Source organism: Trichechus manatus, unplaced genomic scaffold (genome assembly GCF_000243295.1).
Source record: "Trichechus manatus latirostris isolate Lorelei unplaced genomic scaffold, TriManLat1.0 scaffold00066, whole genome shotgun sequence".
In the NCBI taxonomy this organism is placed as follows: Eukaryota; Metazoa; Chordata; class Mammalia; order Sirenia; family Trichechidae; genus Trichechus; species Trichechus manatus.
Window position 1 is genome coordinate 10520775 of NW_004444002.1, and position 20353 is coordinate 10541127.

Here is a 20353-nt window from a genome sequence, read left to right on the forward strand (position 1 = left end):
AGGTTACCTTTGATCCATTCTTCTCATCCAATTAACTATTTATTAGGTGTCCACTATGTGTAAAGTGCTGTTCTGGATGCTATAGGTATGGAGATGAATGAGATTTGGTCCCTGCCCTCAAGGAGCCCACAGTCAAGTGAGGGAGACAGGCACATCCACAGGCTGACACACTACAGTGTGGTACAGGCTAGGACAGAAGTAAATGCAGGGTCTTGTGTAAGCCAGGGGCCCAACAGTTTCATGTGTGTGTGCATGTGTGCATGTGGGTGTGCAGGGAGTGGGGGCTGTTGGAAAGGCTCCACAGAGGTGTTGATATTTGAGCTGAGTCTTGAAGGAGGAGTTCCTCAGCTGGCTAAGGGTCCCAGATCATACTCATATTCCTTACCAGTGCCTTGAATATTTGTGCTGCTGCTTCATAAGCATTCAGTGAGGCAGTGAGGATGCTTCTGTATAATCCAAACCCATTCTTGAAAGATAACGGCCTCCGCTACTACCTTAATGCATGCATATACACATACGTAGTGTGTTTTAGCAATATTACGCTCATCTTAGAATATAAAGGATAGCAGGCAAGTGGTGGACGGACTTTTAAAACAATTCTGATGACACTGATACAATAATATTTATACCTACCAAGTCCTATTAATCCTACCTTCTAAATATTTCTCAAATCCATTCCCTCCTCTCATATGTTGCTACTCTCTTCCATCTCTCTGTGGAACAGACCACCAGCACCCTAAGTGGTCATGTCCCATCCAGTGCATCTTCCCCACTCTTAACTTTGTAAAGTGAAAATCTGATCATGGCATCCCTCTTATAAAACATTTTTAATGGTTTCCTATTACCTATAGCATGTGCCCTGATGGCACAGTGGTTAAAAGCTCGGCTGCTAAACAAAAGGTTGGCAGTTCAAATCCACTAGCCGCTTGATGGGAGAAAGATGTGGCAGTTTGCTTCCATAAAGATTTACAGCCTTGGAAACTCTATGGGGCAGTTCAACTCTGTCCTATAGGGTCGCTATGAGTAGGAACTGACTCCACGGCAATGAGTTTTATTGCCTATAGCAGGTGCCCTGGTGGCACAGTGGTTAAAGCGCTTGGCTGCGCACCAAAAGGTTGACAGTTCAAACCCACCAGCTGCTTGATGGGAGAAAGATGTGGTAGTCTGCTTCCATAAAGATTTACAGCCTCGGAAACCCTATGGGGGCAGTTCTACTCTGTCCCATAGGGTCGCTATGAGTCGGAATTGACTCCACGGCAATGGGTTTCATTGCCTATAGCAGGTGCCCTGGTGGAGCAGTGATTAAAGTGCTTGCCTGCTCACCAAAAGGTCGACAGTTCGAACCCACCAGCTGCTCGATAGGAGAAAGATGTGGTAGTCTGCTTCCATAAAGATTTACAGCGTTGGAAACTCTATGGGGCAGTTCTACTCTGTCCTATAGGGTCGCTATGAGTCGGAATCAACTTGACGGCAGTGGGCTTGGTTTTTTTATTGCCTATAGCAGGATTTCCCAAATGTCAGTCATTTGAGTATAGATAGTCTCCAACTTATGACGTATTCAAGCTACAACAAACTGCACTTATGACCATCCTTTTTTTTGTACATCTTGTTAGTAATATGTACTACATACAACATTGCAACATGTAATTTGCTGATGTCATCATATCTGTAAGTTCATATGTAATGTTTCCAACCCCCAAAGACAAATAAAGATCGGATTTATAAAGATACTGATAATAAAAGGCAATAATAATGAAAACTAAAGAAAAGGTCTTCAACTTAGTCAGAACCGACTTAAAACAGAGTCGTCAGAGGAACCCTGTCGTAACTTGGGGACTACCTGTAATATGCTGGTGATTTTTACCATTTCCACATGCCATGTGTGGTATTATTTACTTAATATTCGTTTTTAAATCAACTTTAATTTGGTTCACTTTCTATTATTACTAAGCCATATCCTAAGCAACCATAGGCTTGATGACCTCATTATATTTTCTTTTATAATGCACATTAGAATATATAACTAATAAAGTTAAAAATGTTTGTAGGGGCACAACCTAATTGCCAGTGGCAAATGTCCTACATTTTGAGAAACACTAGCCTATAGGAGCACACCCAAACTTCTTAGCAAGGTATTCAAGGTGCTTCACATATCAGCCCCAACCTATCTTTCCAGCCTCTTCTCTTACCACTCTACCTTTCTTTTCTCAATCTACACTCCAGCCATGCTGAATTCTTCAACATTGAATGAACATGCCCAGCTCTTGTGTAGTCACATATCTTTCCCACACTGCTCACACTATCTAGAATGCCTTCCCCTCCACTCTTCTCTGCCTGACAAACTCATTATCTTTAACACCTGTCATTCTGTCATGTCACCTCCTCCCTGATGCTCCCTCACAGTTAGTCTCACTTTCCTCTATCCACCCCCTCCCCATACTTTGTACCTGTCTCTGTTACACAGGCAGTCCCTGGGTTCTGAACGTCCAACTTATGGACAACTCTTATTGCCCTTTAATGTTATGTAAATCTGCCCTCCTTTTGAAATGACTGAACCAACCCTTAAAACCAACTACCATCCAGTCGATTCCAACTCATAGCAACCCTATAGGACAGAGTAGAACTGTCCCATAGGGTTTCCAAGGCTGTAAATATTTACGGAAGCAGACTGCCACATCTTTCTCCCATGGAGCGGCTGGTGGGTTGTAACCGCATTTTGGTTGGCAGCTGCGTACTTTAACCACTGTGCCACCAGAGCTCCTGAAACAAGTCTTACTCGCAACAAATCCTTCATCGCAATCACCTTCACTTGCCGCACGTGCAGCTTTTAAATCACTGAAAAGGCTTCTAGCATTTTCTTGCACAAAAGTAAGGCTAAATAAGAACCGTGTGCACCTGTTACCGACTGACAAATTCAACTTAAAGGCACAGTTAGGAACAGATCTCGTTCGTAACCTGGGGACTGCACAGTTAGGAACAGATCTTGTTCGTAACCTGGGGACTGCCTGTACTATACACTACATTACCTCAGAATCATGGGCATCTATCTCTCTAAATAGACCCAAGGAGAGCTCACACCTTATATTCTATTGCATCTCCAACAATTCATGGAGGAGACGTAGGAACCCAAGGGGGGAAAAAAAAGAAAGCTAATATAGAATAAAACTCAAAGTACCGTCCAGGTCCAAATATCTTAAGAGGTATGACATGTTTTATAAAGAGAATCATGAAACTCAGACATAGCCATACTGACTATAGTTTTGGAAGAACACAATTAGCTAGGGTTGCAATAGCAGTTAAGCCAATCTGGCTTTTGGCAGCTACACTACAGCAGAAATATACTGACATATAATGTCAAAGTGAATTATTCTGGTTTCTGCCAGGATGATCAACTATATCTCACAATAATCTTCCTTTCTTACCACAACTGGAAAGTCACGAACAAAAGTGAACATTGGGACCAGCAAACCATGGCAGACAGAGCACAGACTTTGGAGTCAGAAATCTGTACATCGAACCCCAACTCAACCCCTTACAATCTTTGAGACTTTAGGTAGGTTTTTTAACTTCTTTCTGTTTTAGCTTCCTCTTCTAGAAAAATGGGAATAATAATAGTACCTACTCCATAAGACTATGAAGATAATGCAACAAAGTGCTTATGACAGGGCCTGGAACATTATGTGGGATCAATAAATAGCAGTTATTATTGTCACCCAATGAGATGACTACAATTCAAATAATGTGATGCACAAGGACAACAAATGCATTTCTTAAGAAAATAAATTTGTCACCAGGCTTTAAAATTGCCAGCTGTACATTGTACCTAAGAATAATCACAAAGCATCTATAAGGCAAACTTTCTCTTGGATTTAAACTCACACCTGGAACATACCACCAAACTTCTTTCTGTTCTCCAAGAACTGATCTCAATTCAGGTTCCCCTAGGATTAAAAAAAAAAAAAAATCATCCAAACTTAATTTTTTTTGCCTTTAATTTTATTTGACATAGAATAATATTCAAACTATGTGGATGCTTCATAGTGTCCTATTATCATGATCCCAAGCTATTCAAGTATATTTATTGCTAACACCTTTTACTCCAGTTAGGCAAACCCACCTGTCCCACAAGTGTTCCCTTTTTTACCTCCCCATCTCAAATTCTAACCCCAGTATCAGGAAGCATTTTCTCCCTCCTTTTTGCCCATTTCAAAACCCCTTTTACTCCTTAACCCGAATAACCCATTGCCATCAAGTTGTTTCCAACTCATAGCCACCCTGTAGGACACAGCAGAACCGCCCCATAGGGTTTCCAAAGAGCAGCTGGTGGATTCAAACTGCCTACCTCTTGGTTAGCAGCCGAGCTCTTAACTCCTGCGCCACCAGGGCCCTTTTACTCCTTAGGAGCCGAAATTTAAATTCACCTCCTTTACAGAGCCTACCAAGATAGACCCGGAACACAAATGAGGATTTCAAGCCTTCAGCACTTCCTAGTTTGGACTTGAACTTCCATAGATTCCCCTCCCCCCGCCCAATCAGTTATGCCCTTCCAACAACCCCTTAAGGATTTTTTGCACGCGTTTGTAATAAAATAATACAGTCGGTTTCACACAGTCTACTTTATTCTGTAGTTGGTGTGCCCCCTAAATGTTGACATTATTGCTATCAGTCTTTGTTGGAAACCCCTAAAGCGATCGGTTTTTTCTAACAGGTGTAACTAGCCTTTTACTTTCACCAGGAACACTGCACTGAATACATACTTCTCAAAAGCAAAATCCCTTCCCTCTTCTGCTCCCCATCCCTTCTGGAGGCCTGGAAATTGAGGGGGAGACTTTCCACTCCTAAGACAGGTCGGGAAAGGGGCGGGGGCTGCAGGGGACGGTAGAGAGAGAAAGATCTTTACCCCACCCTCGAAGCGAAAAGAGAAAAAGACAAGCTCTGGGCGTGGCAAGAGATTCCCACGCCCCCAGAGGACTTAAGGAGTGAGTTGAGTGGGGTGTGTGCCCAAACCTAAAATGAAAATTGAGGGAACAAGGGAAAGAGATCACCAAACTCCTCCAACTAGTAAGGAGAGTTCAGACGCCGCCTAGGGAAAACTCTGGTCAAGAACCCTAACTTTGGACTTCTGAAGAGTGCAAATCGGGGGTGGGAAGTGCGGCGTTGTGGAAGAAAACCAGAGCGGGCTAGTTGGAGGACCACCCCCTCCTCCCGATCCAGACACCCCCTCCCCTGCAGAGGCAAAGCTGGGCGGAGTTAGGCGGTGTGGACAGCGGCCCCGGAAGAACCCTCCTCCCTAGGCCCCCTCAGTCCCACAGTCCCCAGACACGGCCACTCGGGCTTTCTGCCTCTCTGACCTCCAGCTCCCCGGCTACCGAAGCGCTACTCCACATACAGCCGCGGAAAATCGGGGCGGTGCGGCAGCTCTTCGGACGACCAAGGCTGCGCAACTGTGCTCAGAACTCTCCGCCTTGTGCTAGCAGGCCTAGGCCAGGCTCTTAGGCCCAAGGCTGGACTCTCACCCGCGCGGTTGCCGCGGCGGAGTCTCCTATTGGTTATTGGTCACAGGGAAGCAGCAGGCCAAATCCCTTGGCCTCATGGGAAATGTAGTTTGAGGTCGCTGGAGGCTGGTCTTCCTGCAGGGATCCAATACTGAGATTCAAGTGAAGGAAGAGGATTGTGGGAGATCGAGTCGAGACGCTTCTTTCTATAGATCCACAATATCCCCAACTCCGTTGTTCCGACAGAAGGGGGTATTCTGGGTGTTGTAGTTCAGAATGTACTAGCTTATAGAATCCCTTTGCTTGGGGTGTAGGGTTGTGTTTGTGGAAGCAGATGAAGACTAGACTTATTTTTTCTGTTGGTTAAGCTATTAGTATTTTGGGGGAGGCACTCTATATAGCAGTTTGAAAATCTCATTGAGTTTTGATTGAAATTTTTTTCTTTAATGTTATTTATACCCTGACCTCTGGGTGGTGCAAACAGTTTGCTCTCCTCTACTAACCTAAAGGTTGACAGTTCGAACCCATCCAGTAGCGCCAGGAAAGAAAGGCCTGGCGATCTGCTTCCATGAAGATTACAGCCAAGAAAACCCTATGGAACAGTTCTACTCTCTAACACTTGGAGTCCCCATGATTCAGTAGTGACTGGATGGCAACGTTGTTTTTTGTTTGGTTTTTGGTGCTCTGATAAGATTAGACTTTTAACTAGAGGAGAGAGATGGTCCTTTCAGATTGTCAAAGTGTAGTCTGTGTGAATCACGTGCATCAAAAACACTTAAAAGGCTCTGGAAAAAAATGTATCTTTTGTTTCTAATTCGGAATCATGTTTTTTCCTTAGAGATGGTGTCATGAACAGGCATAAAAATTTGATCTAGTTCAGCCCAGAAGAAGCCTGTTTAACCCATAATAAAGTCACAATGTTGCCATGAAGAACAGTGGCTACGTATATTGGTGTAATGCAACAATTTGGAACAGATGGACAGTACAACTTGAATGATAAAAATAATTTTTGTAAATACTGTTTCATGGTTAAGATTTTAATTAAGAATTTGTACAGGATTTGGGAAACATATTTGGCCAGGGTAAGTCCAAAGTGTGGTTTCTGTCTTTAGCTAGTGTCAAGGTTCTTTGTCCATAGCCCATATCAGGAATGGTCTGTGGAGCTAAGTCACAGTGGCCAGTGTTGGATATCATTCTTTAGCCAGATCCTTGGTCAATATCAGAGTTGAGTCTGGGGGCAACGTATTACTTTGACTTTGTGCAGAGTTTCGGTTCACTGAGTGTTGGTGTTGGTACTATCTGACTAGGCTTTTATCAGAGTTTGAGGGTTGCTAGTGGACAGGGTAAGACTCACTATGAAGAAGGCTTTAGGGCTAAGAGTGTAAACAGGTTTTTCAGATTGGCTTTTAGCCAGGATCTGGATTCGGTCATTAGCTGATGTTACACAGTGGTCTATCGGTAGGGTTTGGGTGAGAATGGATGCTACATAGGATCAACTTGAGTTCAGGTTTAGAGGCTCAGGCTGTAATCAGGGGCTTGGGTGCAGGCTGTTGCCAGGGTTTAAGTTCAGTCTTTAGCCAGGGTTAGGGCTTCAGAGTGTTCACGTCCTGTTGTCAGCTTGGGTCTTAGACTCTGGCTAGTGTAGCAGGCATTCTGGGATCAGTAGTAAAGTTCATTCTGTGCTAATTGTTATCGACCATACTGTCTCACGTACTTTGGACATGCTATCAGGAGGGACCAGCCCCTGGAGAAGGACATCACGCTTGGTAAAGTAGAGGGTCAGCAAAAAAGAGGAAAACCCTCAATGAAATGGATTGACACTGTGGCTGCAACAATGGGCTCAAGCAAAACAACGATTGTGTGGATGGTGCAGGACCAGGCGGTGTTTCGTTCTGTTGCACATAGGGTCACTATGAGTCAGAACTGACTTGACAGCACCTAACAACAGTAACATACTGTGCCCAGTGCCACGAGTTCATCTATCCCCAGTATAGAACTAAGTTTGTGGCCAGACTGATTACTTGACCTCAAGCTAGCGCTAGGACTTGGTCTCTGGCCACTAATATAGTAAACTTTGTTTATGACTCAGTCTGTGACAAAGGTTAGTCCTCATTCTTAGCCTGGTATTAGATCTAATGAGTAGAGTTTTGATTCAGCCTTGTAGTGTTAGGAATCATTCTTGAACCAAGCTTAGAACTTGGTCTTTATCCCAGGTCAGTTCTCAGAATGTGGCGAGGAATAGGGCTCAGTCTGTGCTCAGGGTTAGAATTAAAAGTGTGGCTAGGTTTAAGGCTAAGAATGTGAAAGTTATTTGTTTTGTCTTTGCCTAGTTTGTCATTAATTCATGTTCAAGCTTTGGTGTCAGTCTTTGCTCAGTGCTGGTAAACAGTTTTGTTTCTGGTATTGTAAATCAGTCTGTGGCCAGGGTTAAGGTTAAATCTGTGGATGGAGTTGGGATTCAGTCTGGAGCTAGTATTTAGTCAAAGATAGCGTTCAGTCTATGTCAGAGATTCAGGATCAGTAATTACTGATTTTGGGGATTCAGTTTTATTTTCAGATTCAAAGCTTAAGTTGGGAGTTAGGTTCATGGGCTCAGTGTGTGATGAGAGTTTGTAATTCAGTATATGGCCGGAGTTAGAGACTCAGTCTGTAACCAGTTAGGAAATGTAGGGTTTAAGGGCCAAATCAGTGGCCAGTGATGGGGCTCAGTCTGTCCCAGGTTCAGTTGCTTATTCTGTGGCCAATTGATGAACCCATTCTCCGGCCAGGTTTGGAATTTGGGTTTTGAACAGAGTAAAGTCTCAGTCTGTGGCCATCTTTAGGGTTCTGTCTGTGAGCAGGATTAGGGCATTGCTATGGTCAGAATATATCCTCAAGTTATGTAGAAGATTGGATTTCACTTCTTGGCTACGGCTAAGGCACATTCTTTGGCCAAGTTTAGAGTTCAGCCTCTGTACATGTTTTCATCTGTGTATGAGGCCAAGTTTAGTAATCATTCTGTTGCCACTGTTGGGGTCAATTTCTGGTTAGTGCTAAGTATATGGAAATTTTAGCTGGATTGGTTTCCAAGATCAGATCTCAGGCTGTTGACTGAGTAGAGCCTCAGTCTGTGTTCAGGGTTAGAGCTCAGTGAGTATCTATGCTAAGCCTTCATTTTGTGGTGAGTGTAGGATGTCAAAGTTAGGTCATAGTCTGTAGCCTGTGTTAGAGACTCAGCCTGGAGATAGGCTTAGGGGCTATATCTGATTTTGAATTGGATCTCTGCATCATGACTTAAGGCCTTATTCAATAGTCATAAAACCAAAAACCAAACCCGTTGCCATCAAGTTGATTCCGACTCATAGCGACCCTATAGGTCAGAGTAGAACTGCCCCATAGAGTTTCCAAGGAATGCCTGGTGGATTCGAACTGCTGACATTTTGGTTAGCAGCTGTAGCTTGTAACCACTATGCCACCAGGGTTTCCCCAGTGGTCATAGTTAGGGTCAATAGGATATCAGGACTAGAGACTCAGCCTAGAACCAGTCATAGACACTTAGTCTTGGACTAGACATAGTCAGTCAGTATGTGACTAGGCCTAGGGACTCAATTTAATCAGGGTCAATGCCTTGGATTGTGGTTAGAAAGAGACTTAGTTTATGGATATCTACCAAGCAAACAGAAACCAAAAGGCAGCTGGTGTGGCTGTATGAATATCAGACAATATAGACTTTAAGACAAAAATTGTTATTAGAGAGGAAGAACATTTTATAATGATAAATGAGTATATCCTTCAAGAAGATATAACAATTATAAACATACATGCACCTAATAACAGGGCCATAAATTACATAAAAATGACAGAATGGAGGGGAAAAATAGACAAATCAACAGTTATAGTTGGAGACTTCAATACTATACTTTTAGTAATAGATAGGACAACTAGACAGAAGATCATCAAGGAAGTAGAAGACTTTAACAACACTAGAAACAAACTAGACATAACAGATATCTATAAAACACCCCACTCAACAATAGCAGAATACACGTACATTTTTCTCAAGTACACATCGAATATTCTCCAGGATAGACCATATGCTAGGATATAAAACAAATCTCAATAAATTTTAAAAGATCGAAATCATACAAATTATATTCTCTGACCACAATGGAATGAAATAAATCAATAACAGAAGGAAATTTGAGAAATTTACAAATATATAGAAATTAACACACTCCTAAATAATTAATGGGTCGAAGGAAACACACACACACACACACACACAGAAATTAGAAAGCACTTGAGATGAATGAAAATGAAAACACAACATACCAAAACTTATGGGATGAAGTTAAAGTAGTGCTTGTTCATCTCCACAGAGCTACGTAAGGATTTTGATATCTTGTGCCTCCTTTACGCCTTCGCTTTCTTTTGAAATTGGCTTATGGGGTAACCTCATGAACAGACTCATAGACAGTAGAGAGCTAGGATGGGCTGTGAGTCTGGGCAGCCAGCCACCCATCCACTGCCAGGATCCAGCAAGGCCGTGATATTTCTATCCACTTTTCCTGTGGAGGCAGGAATGTGGAATTCATTCTATGTATTTCATGATGTGATGATTTGGTTGGAAAAGCAGACTCTATGGAAATGTTCCCTCACTGATCCCTTGGGACCACTCTGCTGGAAAATATTATGGGTTGATGGTATGTTTTTATTTACATGCATGCATGGGTATGCATTCATATGCATGATCCTTTGTCAGCATGTACGAGTTAAGTATAGTATATTGGTCTCTCATAACCGAAACCAAACGAAACTCATTGTTGTGGAGTTGATTCTGACTCATAGCGACCTATAGGACAGAGTAGAACTGCCCCATAGGGTTTCCAAGGAGCAGCTGGTGGATTTGAACTGCTGAACTTTTGGTTAGCAGCCAAGCTCTTAACCACTGTGCCTCCAGGACTCCATTGGTCTCATAATTTAGTCTAATCTCAAATACCTGGATAAAATCTCAAATAATCTTGGGTCCCACGCTTAGAGATTCTGATTCAGTTCAGCTGGGGTGAGGCCTAGCAGTTTATGAGTACCTGAGGCGATTCTAATGCAGGTGGTTTATGCAGACCACATTTCTGAAACAATGGGATAATCTTTTAGAGTGGGCTATGGAGCCACCCTGCTGGCAGTTCAGTTCTAGGCTTAGGCAAGTCATCTTGCCTCTCTTAACCTTAGTTTACTCATCTGTGAAAAATGAATAATTAGTACCCACCTCATGAGGTTGCTGTGAGGATAAATGAACTCATGTATTTAATGCATGTTTCAGTTGACGTGCCTGAGCTACTGTAAGTACTCAATAAATAGTAGCTTTTATTATTCCAGTTACATTATTTGTATTATTAATCACTAGGAGAAATTTAGACATGGTTCTTGCTTCTAGTACTTATAAGTGTACTTTAGGAGAGAAGACTAAACAATACATGAAGAAACTAGAGAACATTTAGACATGTTAAATTGTGGGATTCTGATTTTAAGGGTGACAGATGCTCAGAGAAGGGGGAGGTCAACTTGGACTAGAGAAATCAGAGAAAGCTTGAAGGAGGAGTTAGAAGTTGAGCAGGACTTCAGTTGATGGGGAGGGTTTGAGTAGGTAGAAAGGAGGCAAATAGAATATTCCAAGTGAAGGAAAAAATCTGTTTATAGGCATAGAGACAGGGATGCAGAGTGGTCACATTGTATTCCAAGAATTGTGCACCAGAGGGCACCCTTCACATAGACTACAATGATAATAGTCCCTGTCTTAGTTATCTAGTGCTCTATAACAGAAATACCACAAGTGGGTGAGTTTAACAAACAGAAATTTATTTTCTCACAGTTTAGGAGGCTAGAAGTCCAAATTTAGGGTGCTGGCTCTAGGGGAAAGCTTTCTGTCTCTGTCACCTCTGGAGGAAGGTCCTTGTCTCTTCAGCTTCTGCTTCCTGGGTCCTTGGACTTCTCCATGTGTATCGGCATCTATCTTACCCCATCTCTGCTCACTCCCTTGGTTATTTGATCTCTTTTATATCACAAAAGAGATTGACCCAAGACACACCCTACACTAATCCTATCTCATTAACATAACAAAGACAACCCATTCCCAAATGGGATTATAACCACAGGCATAGAGGTTAGGATTTACAACACATATTTTTTGGGGACACAATTCAATCCATAACATTCCACCCTTTGGCCCCCCAAAATTCATGTCCTTGCCATATGCAAAACACATTCACCCCATCACATCATCCCAAAAGACTTAAATCAACTCCAAGTCCAAAATCTCATCTTCTGAATCATCTAAATCAAATATGGGTGAGACTTTAGGTATTGTCTATCCTGGGGCAAAATTCCTCTTCATCTGTAAACCTGTGAAATCTAGATTATAAGTTATTTGTTTCTAAAGTACAATGGTGGACCAGGCACAAGGTAAACATTTCCATTACAAATGAGAGAAATTGGAGGGAAAGAAGGGGTAACCGGCACACACACCCAGCAGAACAATTTACATTAGCTCTCAAGGCTTGAAAATAATCCCTGTTCCCTGAGACTGTCTGGGCAATGGCCTCGCCCTCCAGACTCTGGGTGTTGGTCATGCCCACTGGATTCTGGGTGGAGGCCCCTCAGCCCTGGGCTTCAGCTCCACCTTCCAGGCCCACTGGGGCAACAACTGCTCCCTCGGCTTTTGGGAGGTCCCATTCTCCTGGTCCACCAGAGGGACAACCCCACCCCCCCAGCCCTGGCAGGCCCTGTTCTTCTGCTCCTTGGGTATGGCAGCCCCACCCCTTTAGCTTTGGGCTGTGGCCCCATCCCCCGGGCATACCTTAATGGCAGCCCTACACTCTGAAACTGAGTTAGAGAAGATCTGACTCTGAAACCTAGGAAGCTGTGGCCCCACCCTTTGAAATCCAGAAGACTGCCCCCCCTTCGTCCCCCTCTTTGAAACCGAGAAGGCCCTGCTTCTTGTGCTCCTTCCAACAGTTCATAAATCTCCCAGCTGCTCCAGGGATGGTCCTTTTCTTTTCTTGGAAGACAGCAGATGTAGCTCCTTTGGCCTGTTTCCTGCCTGCAGAATTTCAAGAGACAGACAGAGTTTTCTCCTTCCCTTCTTTCTCTTTCCTCTTCAGTCTAAGCTGATGGGTTTTCTGCTGTAGTGGTTGGTTAGATCCATCAGTCACAGCTTTAATTTCTTTAACAGAAGGTTGTGTAGCCATGTCCTTGGTGAACATTCTAGGATACGTGTCCTTAGTTTGTACAACAGAATTTTCCAAATCTTTAAGCTCTGTTTTCATTTTGCACAGTTCATTTTTAAGTCCATCTCTTTCCTCTCGCATTTTACTATAAGCGGCAAGGAGAAACCACATGACCCCTTTAAGATCTTGCTTAGAAATCTTATCAGCCAGATATCCAAGTTCATCACTTACAAGTTCTACCTTCCACCAAACATTCGACCATCACTCAGATAGGTTCTTTGCCATTGCATAAAAAGCATCGCCCTTCTGCCATTGTCCAATCACATGTTCATCATTTTCTTTTAAAGCCTCACCAGAATATTTAACATCATATTTAACGTTCACATTTCTATCAACATGGTTTCTGGCTCCATATGTATCCTCTAAGACGACAGAGACTTTCTCTATAGCTCTCCTCACTTCCTTCTGAGCCTTGACCAGAATTGCCTTTGATATCCATAATTCTACCAATGGTCTCTTCAAGGCAATCTAGGCTTTTACCATCAGGCACCTTAAAACTCTTCCAGCCTCTACCCATTACCCAATTCCAAAACCACTTCCACATTTTAGGTATCTGTTAGAGCAGCACCCCACTCTTCTGGTACCAAATTCTGTCTCAGTTATCTAGTGCTGCTATAATAGAAATACCACAAGTAGGTGGTTTTAACAAACAGAAATTTATTTTCTAACAGTTTAGGAGGCTAGAAGTCCAAATTTAGGGTGCTGGCTCTAGGGGAAGGCTTTCTCTCTCTGTCGGCTCTGGAGGAAGGTCCTTGTCTCTTCAGCTTCTACTTCCTGGGTCCTTGGAGATCTCCATGTATCTTGGCATCTATCTTACCCCAACTCTGCTTATGTGCTTGCTTATTTGATCTCTTTTACATCACAAAAGAGATTGACTCAAAACACACCCTACACTAATCCTGTCTCATTATCATAACAAAGACAACCCATTCCCAATGGGATTATAACCACAGGCATAGAGGTTAGGATTTACAACACATATTTTTTGGGGACACGATTCAATCCATAACACTCCCTCACCCCAGAACTGTGCACTACAGTTGCCCTGAGTGCATGCTGGTAAATAGTGAGCAGGTGGGGAAGGGCCAATTCCTGGAGGATGCAATGACCAGGAATTCAAGTTGTAGCTGTAACCTCACTCCCTGAGAAGGATTTAAAGAACCTGGAAAGGTGGAAAGGTAGAAGGGGTTGAAGACAGCACCTGTCTGGAGGGTAATAAGATAATTATAGTACTATAATTATGTAGTACTTTCTACATGTTACAACCACTTTACAAGGATTAACTCTTTTATTCCTTACAATAACCATATGTGATAAAACCAAAAAACCCAAACCCATTGCCATCGAGTAGATTTGGACTCCTAGCAACCCTGTAGGACAGAGTAGAACTGCCCCATAGGGTTTCCAAGGAGTGGCTGATGGATTCAAACTGTCAACCTTTTGGTTAACAGCCGAGTTCTTAACCACTGCGCCACCAAGGCTCCATAGAAATTATTATATCCACATTTTACAGTTGTGGAAACTCTCTATCCACCCCTTTTGCTGAGAGCTCTTTTCTTGATTCTTTTCCTCCACCCTGAACCTCACAAATAATCTGCCTTGTCTTTGGCTAATATTTTTTTAATTATGAGAATATTCTAGTATGAAAGATAAAATGCTCAAATTCTAGAATTTTGAAGATTCTAGAGTCAACCAAAAAAGCAAACCCATTGCCAACTCATAGTGACTCTATAGGACAGAGTAGAACTGCCCCCCAGGGTTCCCAAGGAGCGGCTGGTGGATTATGAACTATTGTCCTTTTGGTTAGCAGCTGAGCTCTTAACCACTTTGCTACCAGGGCTTCTAGAGTCAAAGCACCTTGGAAATCTACCCAGCAGAGATTGCTTTCCCTTCTGCCCCTCTCAGCCTCATAGAAATGTCTTCACTGGGGCCTCTTCCAGGGAAGTATCAATGAGTGATTTTGGGGAGACAGAGAGAGAAGGTGGAGCGACTGTCTCCTAGCAAACGGCATTAAAGGGATTTGTAGAAGCTTTTAAAAGTGCGTCAGGGGAACACTTGGTGTTAAAAGGCCTCCTAGCCCAAGTGTTGGGAAGGTAGTGAGGGAAGGTAGAAGCACATGAATGAAAAGTATAGGCAGGACTGTAACCAGATTTACAGGCTAAGAAGGCCCAGGCAGTGTGATTTGGGACAGGCCTTAAACGAACAAACAAAAAATGAAAACTTCCCTCTCATAAGAAAATCTTATTTGGTTCTCAGGAAGCCCCCCTCAGAATTCAAATAAATACCTCTGGGAAGTTCACGTAGAGCTCGCAGACTTCGTGCATTCTCTGGTGCCGCCTAGTGGACAAAGTGAGGTGATGAGATGGGATATAGGAAATTGGACAGTTAGTTTGGATAGGAAGAGAGGGAAAGTGAGGCTGGACCAGAGGGTACTGCTAGAGTTAGCAGGCACCCTGGGGGTCCAGGGCACACTATGGTAGAGATAATATGTGTAAAGTCCCTTACTTACAAGCCCAACTGCAATATCAAAAGATACTATTTCCCGAGTGTTTCACTACATGCCAGGCCTGTGCTAAGAACCTTACATACACTTTTTCATTTAATGCACCCTGTCTTCTCTCCTCAGGAGAAGTTTGTGTTAGATTTTTTTTCCTTAAATATTTAGAAGAATTCACCAGTGTTGCCATCTGGCCTGGCACTTTTTCCCCCTGTGGAAGATTTTTTAATTGTGATTTTGATTTCTTTAATAGGTATAAGACTCTTCATGGCTCCCTGGTGGTGCAGTGGTTAAGTGTTAGGCTGCTAACCAAAAGGTCGGCAGTTTGAATCCACCAGCCGCTCCTTGGAAACCCTACGGAGGAGTTCTACTCTGCCCTATAGGGTGTCCATGAGTCAGAATCGACTCAACAGCAACGGCTTTGGTTTTGGTTGTTATTACATTTCATATATATAGTTAGTTTAGGTACCATCGAGTCAGTTCCGACTCATAGCGATCCTATGTACAACAGAATGAAACACTGCCGTGTCCTGCGCTATCCTCACATTGTCTATATATTCTAGTGTTAGGTTTGGTAAATATTGTTTTTTAATGAATTTTCCCATATCATCTTCATTTTCAGTATTGGCTTAAAGTTCTTCAAATACCTCATTATCATTTTAATGTCGGTAATATGTGTAGTAAAGGAGCCCTGGTGGTACAGTGGTTAAAATGCTTGGCTGCTAACCAAAAGGTCAGTCTTTCAAACCCACCAGCTGCTCTGCCGGAGACTGATGTGGCAGTCTGCTTCCGTAAAGATTCCAACCTTGGAAACTGCACGGGGTAGTTCTACTCTATCAAATAAGGTCACTATGAGTCAGAATTGACTGGACGGCAAAGGGTGTGGTTTTTTTAGGTTTAGCATGGGTAGAGAGTATCTTCTTTTTTATTTATGAAATTGAAAATATGGAGAAGATCGTGGCATCAGGATTGGAGGAAGACTCATTAACAACCTGTGATAAGCAGATGACACAACCTTGCTTGCTGAAAGCAAAGAGGACTTGAAACACTTACTGATGAAGATCAAAGACTACAGCCTTCAGTATGGATTACACCTCAACATAAAGAAAACAAAAATCCTAACAACTGAACCAGTAAGCAACATCATGATAAATGGAGAAAATATTGAAGTTGTCAAGGATTTCATTTTACTTGGATCCACAATCAACACCCATGGAAGCAGCAGTCAAGAAATCAAACGACACATTGCACTGGGCAAATCTGTTGCAAAAGACCTCTTTAAAGTGTTCAAAAGCAAAGATGTCTTGGAAGAAATATAGCCAGACTGCTCCTTAGAAACGAGGATGCTGAGACTTGGTCTCACGTACTTTGGACCTGTTATCAGGAGGAAACAGTCCCTGGAGAAGGACACCATGCTTGGTAAAGTAGAGGGTCAGCAAAAAAGAGGAAGTCCCTCAGTGAGATGGATTGACACAGTGCTGCAACAATGAGCTTAAACATAGCAATGATTCTGAGGATGGTGCAGGACCGAGCAGTGTTTCATTCTGTTGTACGTAGGGTTGCTATGAGTTGCAACTGACTTGACGGCACCTAACAACAACAACAGCTTTGTATGAATATCAACAGCTACTTTTTGTTCATTTTTAAATAAAATATTTCACTGGACATCAATAGCAGCTTCATTAGCATGTAGAGGCTAATTAGGTTTTTGGTTCAGGAGTGTCCTTTTGTGTTGGTGTAAAAAAGTGGTTTTGGTTTTTTGGTGACGGTCATGGTGTGTTTTCTGATTTTGTTTTCTTATTTTGTTGTTGTTTGTTTCTGCAGGATTCTTAATGTCCTCCTTTTGCATCCTTCTTTCCCTTCATCATCAAGTCTCTAAGGGGTGGGTGCTTCCCTTCCAATTTGTCCTTTTCTACCCCAAAATTGGCAGCTTCCTAAGAAAGCGTCGCATGGTCCCAGGAAGTTTTTGTTAACTTAAACTTTTTATTTTGAGATAATTGTAGATTTACATGCATTTGTAAGAAATGATGTAGAGATCCTGGGTACCATTTACCCAGTTTCAACAATGGCAACATCTTGAAAAAAGCATAGAAAAATATCACAACCAGGATATTAGTAGAAATACAGTCAAGATACAAAACATTTTCATCAGCACGGCCATCACTCATGTTGTCCTTTTATAGACACCTCCAGTTCTTTCCAGCCCCCACCCCTTATTAACACCTAGTAACCACTAATCTGTTCTCAATTTCAATAACGATGTCATTATACATTGTATATAGGCATATGTATATATATACATATACATACATACATACATGATGTTGTTAATTTGCCATCAAGTCAATTCTGACTCATGGTGATCCCATATATAATGCAGGTAGGGGTTGGGGTGCTGTCTTAGGCTGGTTCTCCAGAGAAGTAAAACCAGTAAAGCGTATAAATGTATAAAGAGATTTATATCAACGAAATGGCTCACACAGTTGTAGAGGCTGGAATGGCACAAGTCCGTGGGTCAGGCTGGAGGCTTCTCTTGATTCATGTAGCCACAGGGGCTGGTGAACCCAAGATTGGCACATCAGACATCAGGGCTCTTGCTCACAGGCTGCGAAGACCGATGAATCCCAAGATAGGCAGGCAAGACAGCAGGTAAGCTGCTAGCTCAAGTCCCAAGAACTGGAGGTCAGATGAACAGGCGCTAGCTGCAGGATCCAGAGTGAGCAAAAGCCCACGAGCCTTGACAGAAAGTCTACCTATATTGGATGCAGGACACACCCCCAAGGAAACTCCCTTTCAACTGATTGGCTACTCACAGCAGATCCCATCATGGAGGTGATCACATTATATCAAATCTCATCATGAAGGTGATTATATCATTATATGACTGCCAAGCTACATCATACCTGCCAAACCACCTTGGTGAGTGGTAGTCCATGTTGCTGAGCCCATGCATAACCTCCATCCCTGCCACCATAGCCACTTTGTTCATGAGCTCATTGGGCAATGACAGGACTGGCTAGGGAAAGAGGATGACTGGTTTCCACAAAAAGCGTTATCGTATCCACTTGATTGTTAAAATCCTCCTCTGCTGAGGTGACTCTGGTGAGCAATCACATGAGACACAAATATCTTCACTTCTTTGGCCCATTCAGAGAGGTCTATCCACATACCTCTTCCCCATACCTCCTTGTCTCCAATTTCCCATCATGTTCTTTCCAAATCCCTGATCATCCAGCCAAACCATTGGCCACAGCCCATGAGTCAGCATACAATTGCACATCTGGCGATTTCTCCTTCCAAGCAAAGTGAACAACCAGGTGCACTGCTTGAAGTTCTGCCCATTGGGAGAATTTCCCTTCACTGTCTTTCAGGGAGGTCTCAGAAAGGGGCTATAGTGCTGCCACTGTCCACTATCAAGTGGTGCTTGCATATCGTGCAGAACCATCTGTAACCCAGGGACAAGTTTTCTCTTCCTCACTCAACTGATCATAAGGAACTCCCCATGAGGCCATAGGTGCAGACTGGGAGATGGAAGGTAATGTGACAGGAGCGGATACCATGAATATTTGGGCCACTTCCTCATGCAACTTACTTTTGCCTGCAGGTCCTGCTTGGGCCCAGTCTCATATATAGCACTTTCCTTTAACAATGGAATGCTGCTGTGCACATCCAACTTTATGACTCTGTGGGTCAGACAACATCCAGTTCATAATGGGCAGCTCACATCGCATAGTGAATTGCCAGCCCATGGTTAAGTGTTCAGTCTCTGCTAAGACCCAGTAACCAGCCAACAGCTGTTTCTCAAAAGGAGAGTAGTGGACTTCCAGGCAACATGGTGCTATAGTCAGAAGCACCACGCCATTCCTCTGCAGCAAAGATCAGAAAAACTAAGTCAAACAGAGTCACATGTCAATCCTGAAACCCTAAGCATCAAATAAAGAGATAAAGAACTTAGCCAAGCACTGAATGGAATAAGAAACTGAGCAAGAACAGAGAGTGAGGAGAGATACATGCAGAGGTCCCCTATCAGCTACTGCAACACAGATCTGCCAGCTTGGACTCCTATCGGAGATCAGCAAACAAGGGGTATGAGAAAGTAGCTTCATGGAGCTTCCAGCAGGAGACAGAACAACCAATAACCAGTGATATAGGCATTCCCAACCCCCCCCCTTCTTCACCCCCACTTAGCCTCCTCTGCTTCCTGCAGCCACAGTCTCTTGGCCAGGAAGCACCAGCTTCACCCCAGTGTCACTTGGATTCCACCTGCCCACACTGGCCGGCTCTCTGAGTGCCTTTTGTTGGCTGCTGGTGTTGCTTTTTTCCACTTCTTCAGATTTCTTCCTTACCTCTCACCACCTCCCCCTCCTTTCTCTCAAATACCTGGCTCCGTGCACCATCTTTGCTTCTTCCTGAAAGGCTGTGAAACACCGCTCAACTGTGAAACTGCTTCCCAGCCCATGCCGCCACGCTGGTGGGACCCCTGGGGCTTTTTTGTTTGTTTGTTTGCTCTGATTTGTTCTGTTTTGATTTGTTTGTTTGTTTTCTTTTTCTTTTCTCAGCTTGTGAGCCTCTTCTAGCAGGGCAATACTGCACGGCTTAGAAGCTACTCCCTTACTCTGCACAGATGCACAGGGACATCCCTGGGGGCATTTCTTTTTTCTTGTTTTTTTCTTTTTGGGTTTTTTTGTTTCTTTGCTTTGTTTTCTTCTCTCTCTTATTCCCTTTTTGTCTTGCTTCATTTCCAGTTTCTCAGTTTATTCATTTTCTTCTTTTACCCTTTTTCTTTTTTTTTCATTTCTGTTTTTCCCCATTTCTCAGTCTGTCATCTCTCCACTCCAATTGCAAGCTCTCTTAGCACTCTTTTTTGTTTGTGTGTGTGTTTTTGGCTCCTGTTCCTCTCTCCTCTCTCTCTTCTTTCCCATACCCATCTTAGCTCCACACATCGCAATATACCCCCTCCTTCCTGCCTATCTGCACAGTGTGCTGAACATTGAACTCCCAAGCAGCAGAGGCACGGCTACTAGAACCTGCCCTGCACTGATTCCCGGTCTGCATTCTCAGCCCTGGTACGTGCCACAAGCAACCCATCCCAGCAACTC

The 20353-nt window shown here is 43.2% G+C and overlaps 1 protein-coding gene across 2 annotated transcripts in view; it reads right to left on the reverse strand.

Annotated features, from left to right (window-relative positions):
• ENOX2 (ecto-NOX disulfide-thiol exchanger 2) overlaps positions 1 to 5452 on the reverse strand; it is a 312866-nt gene extending 307414 nt beyond the window's left edge. Inside the window, exons 1-2 of one of the 2 annotated variants that reach the window (XM_023734304.1) lie at positions 5352 to 5452; positions 3882 to 3941 (exon numbers count right to left, since the gene is read on the reverse strand). The gene's annotated coding sequence lies outside the window, so the exon portion shown is untranslated. Of the gene's footprint in view, positions 1 to 3881; positions 3942 to 4342; positions 4347 to 5351 lie in introns of those variants that run through there. The other variant, XM_023734306.1, reaches the window with a different exon arrangement.
• Between the last annotated feature and the right edge of the window lie 14901 nt (positions 5453 to 20353).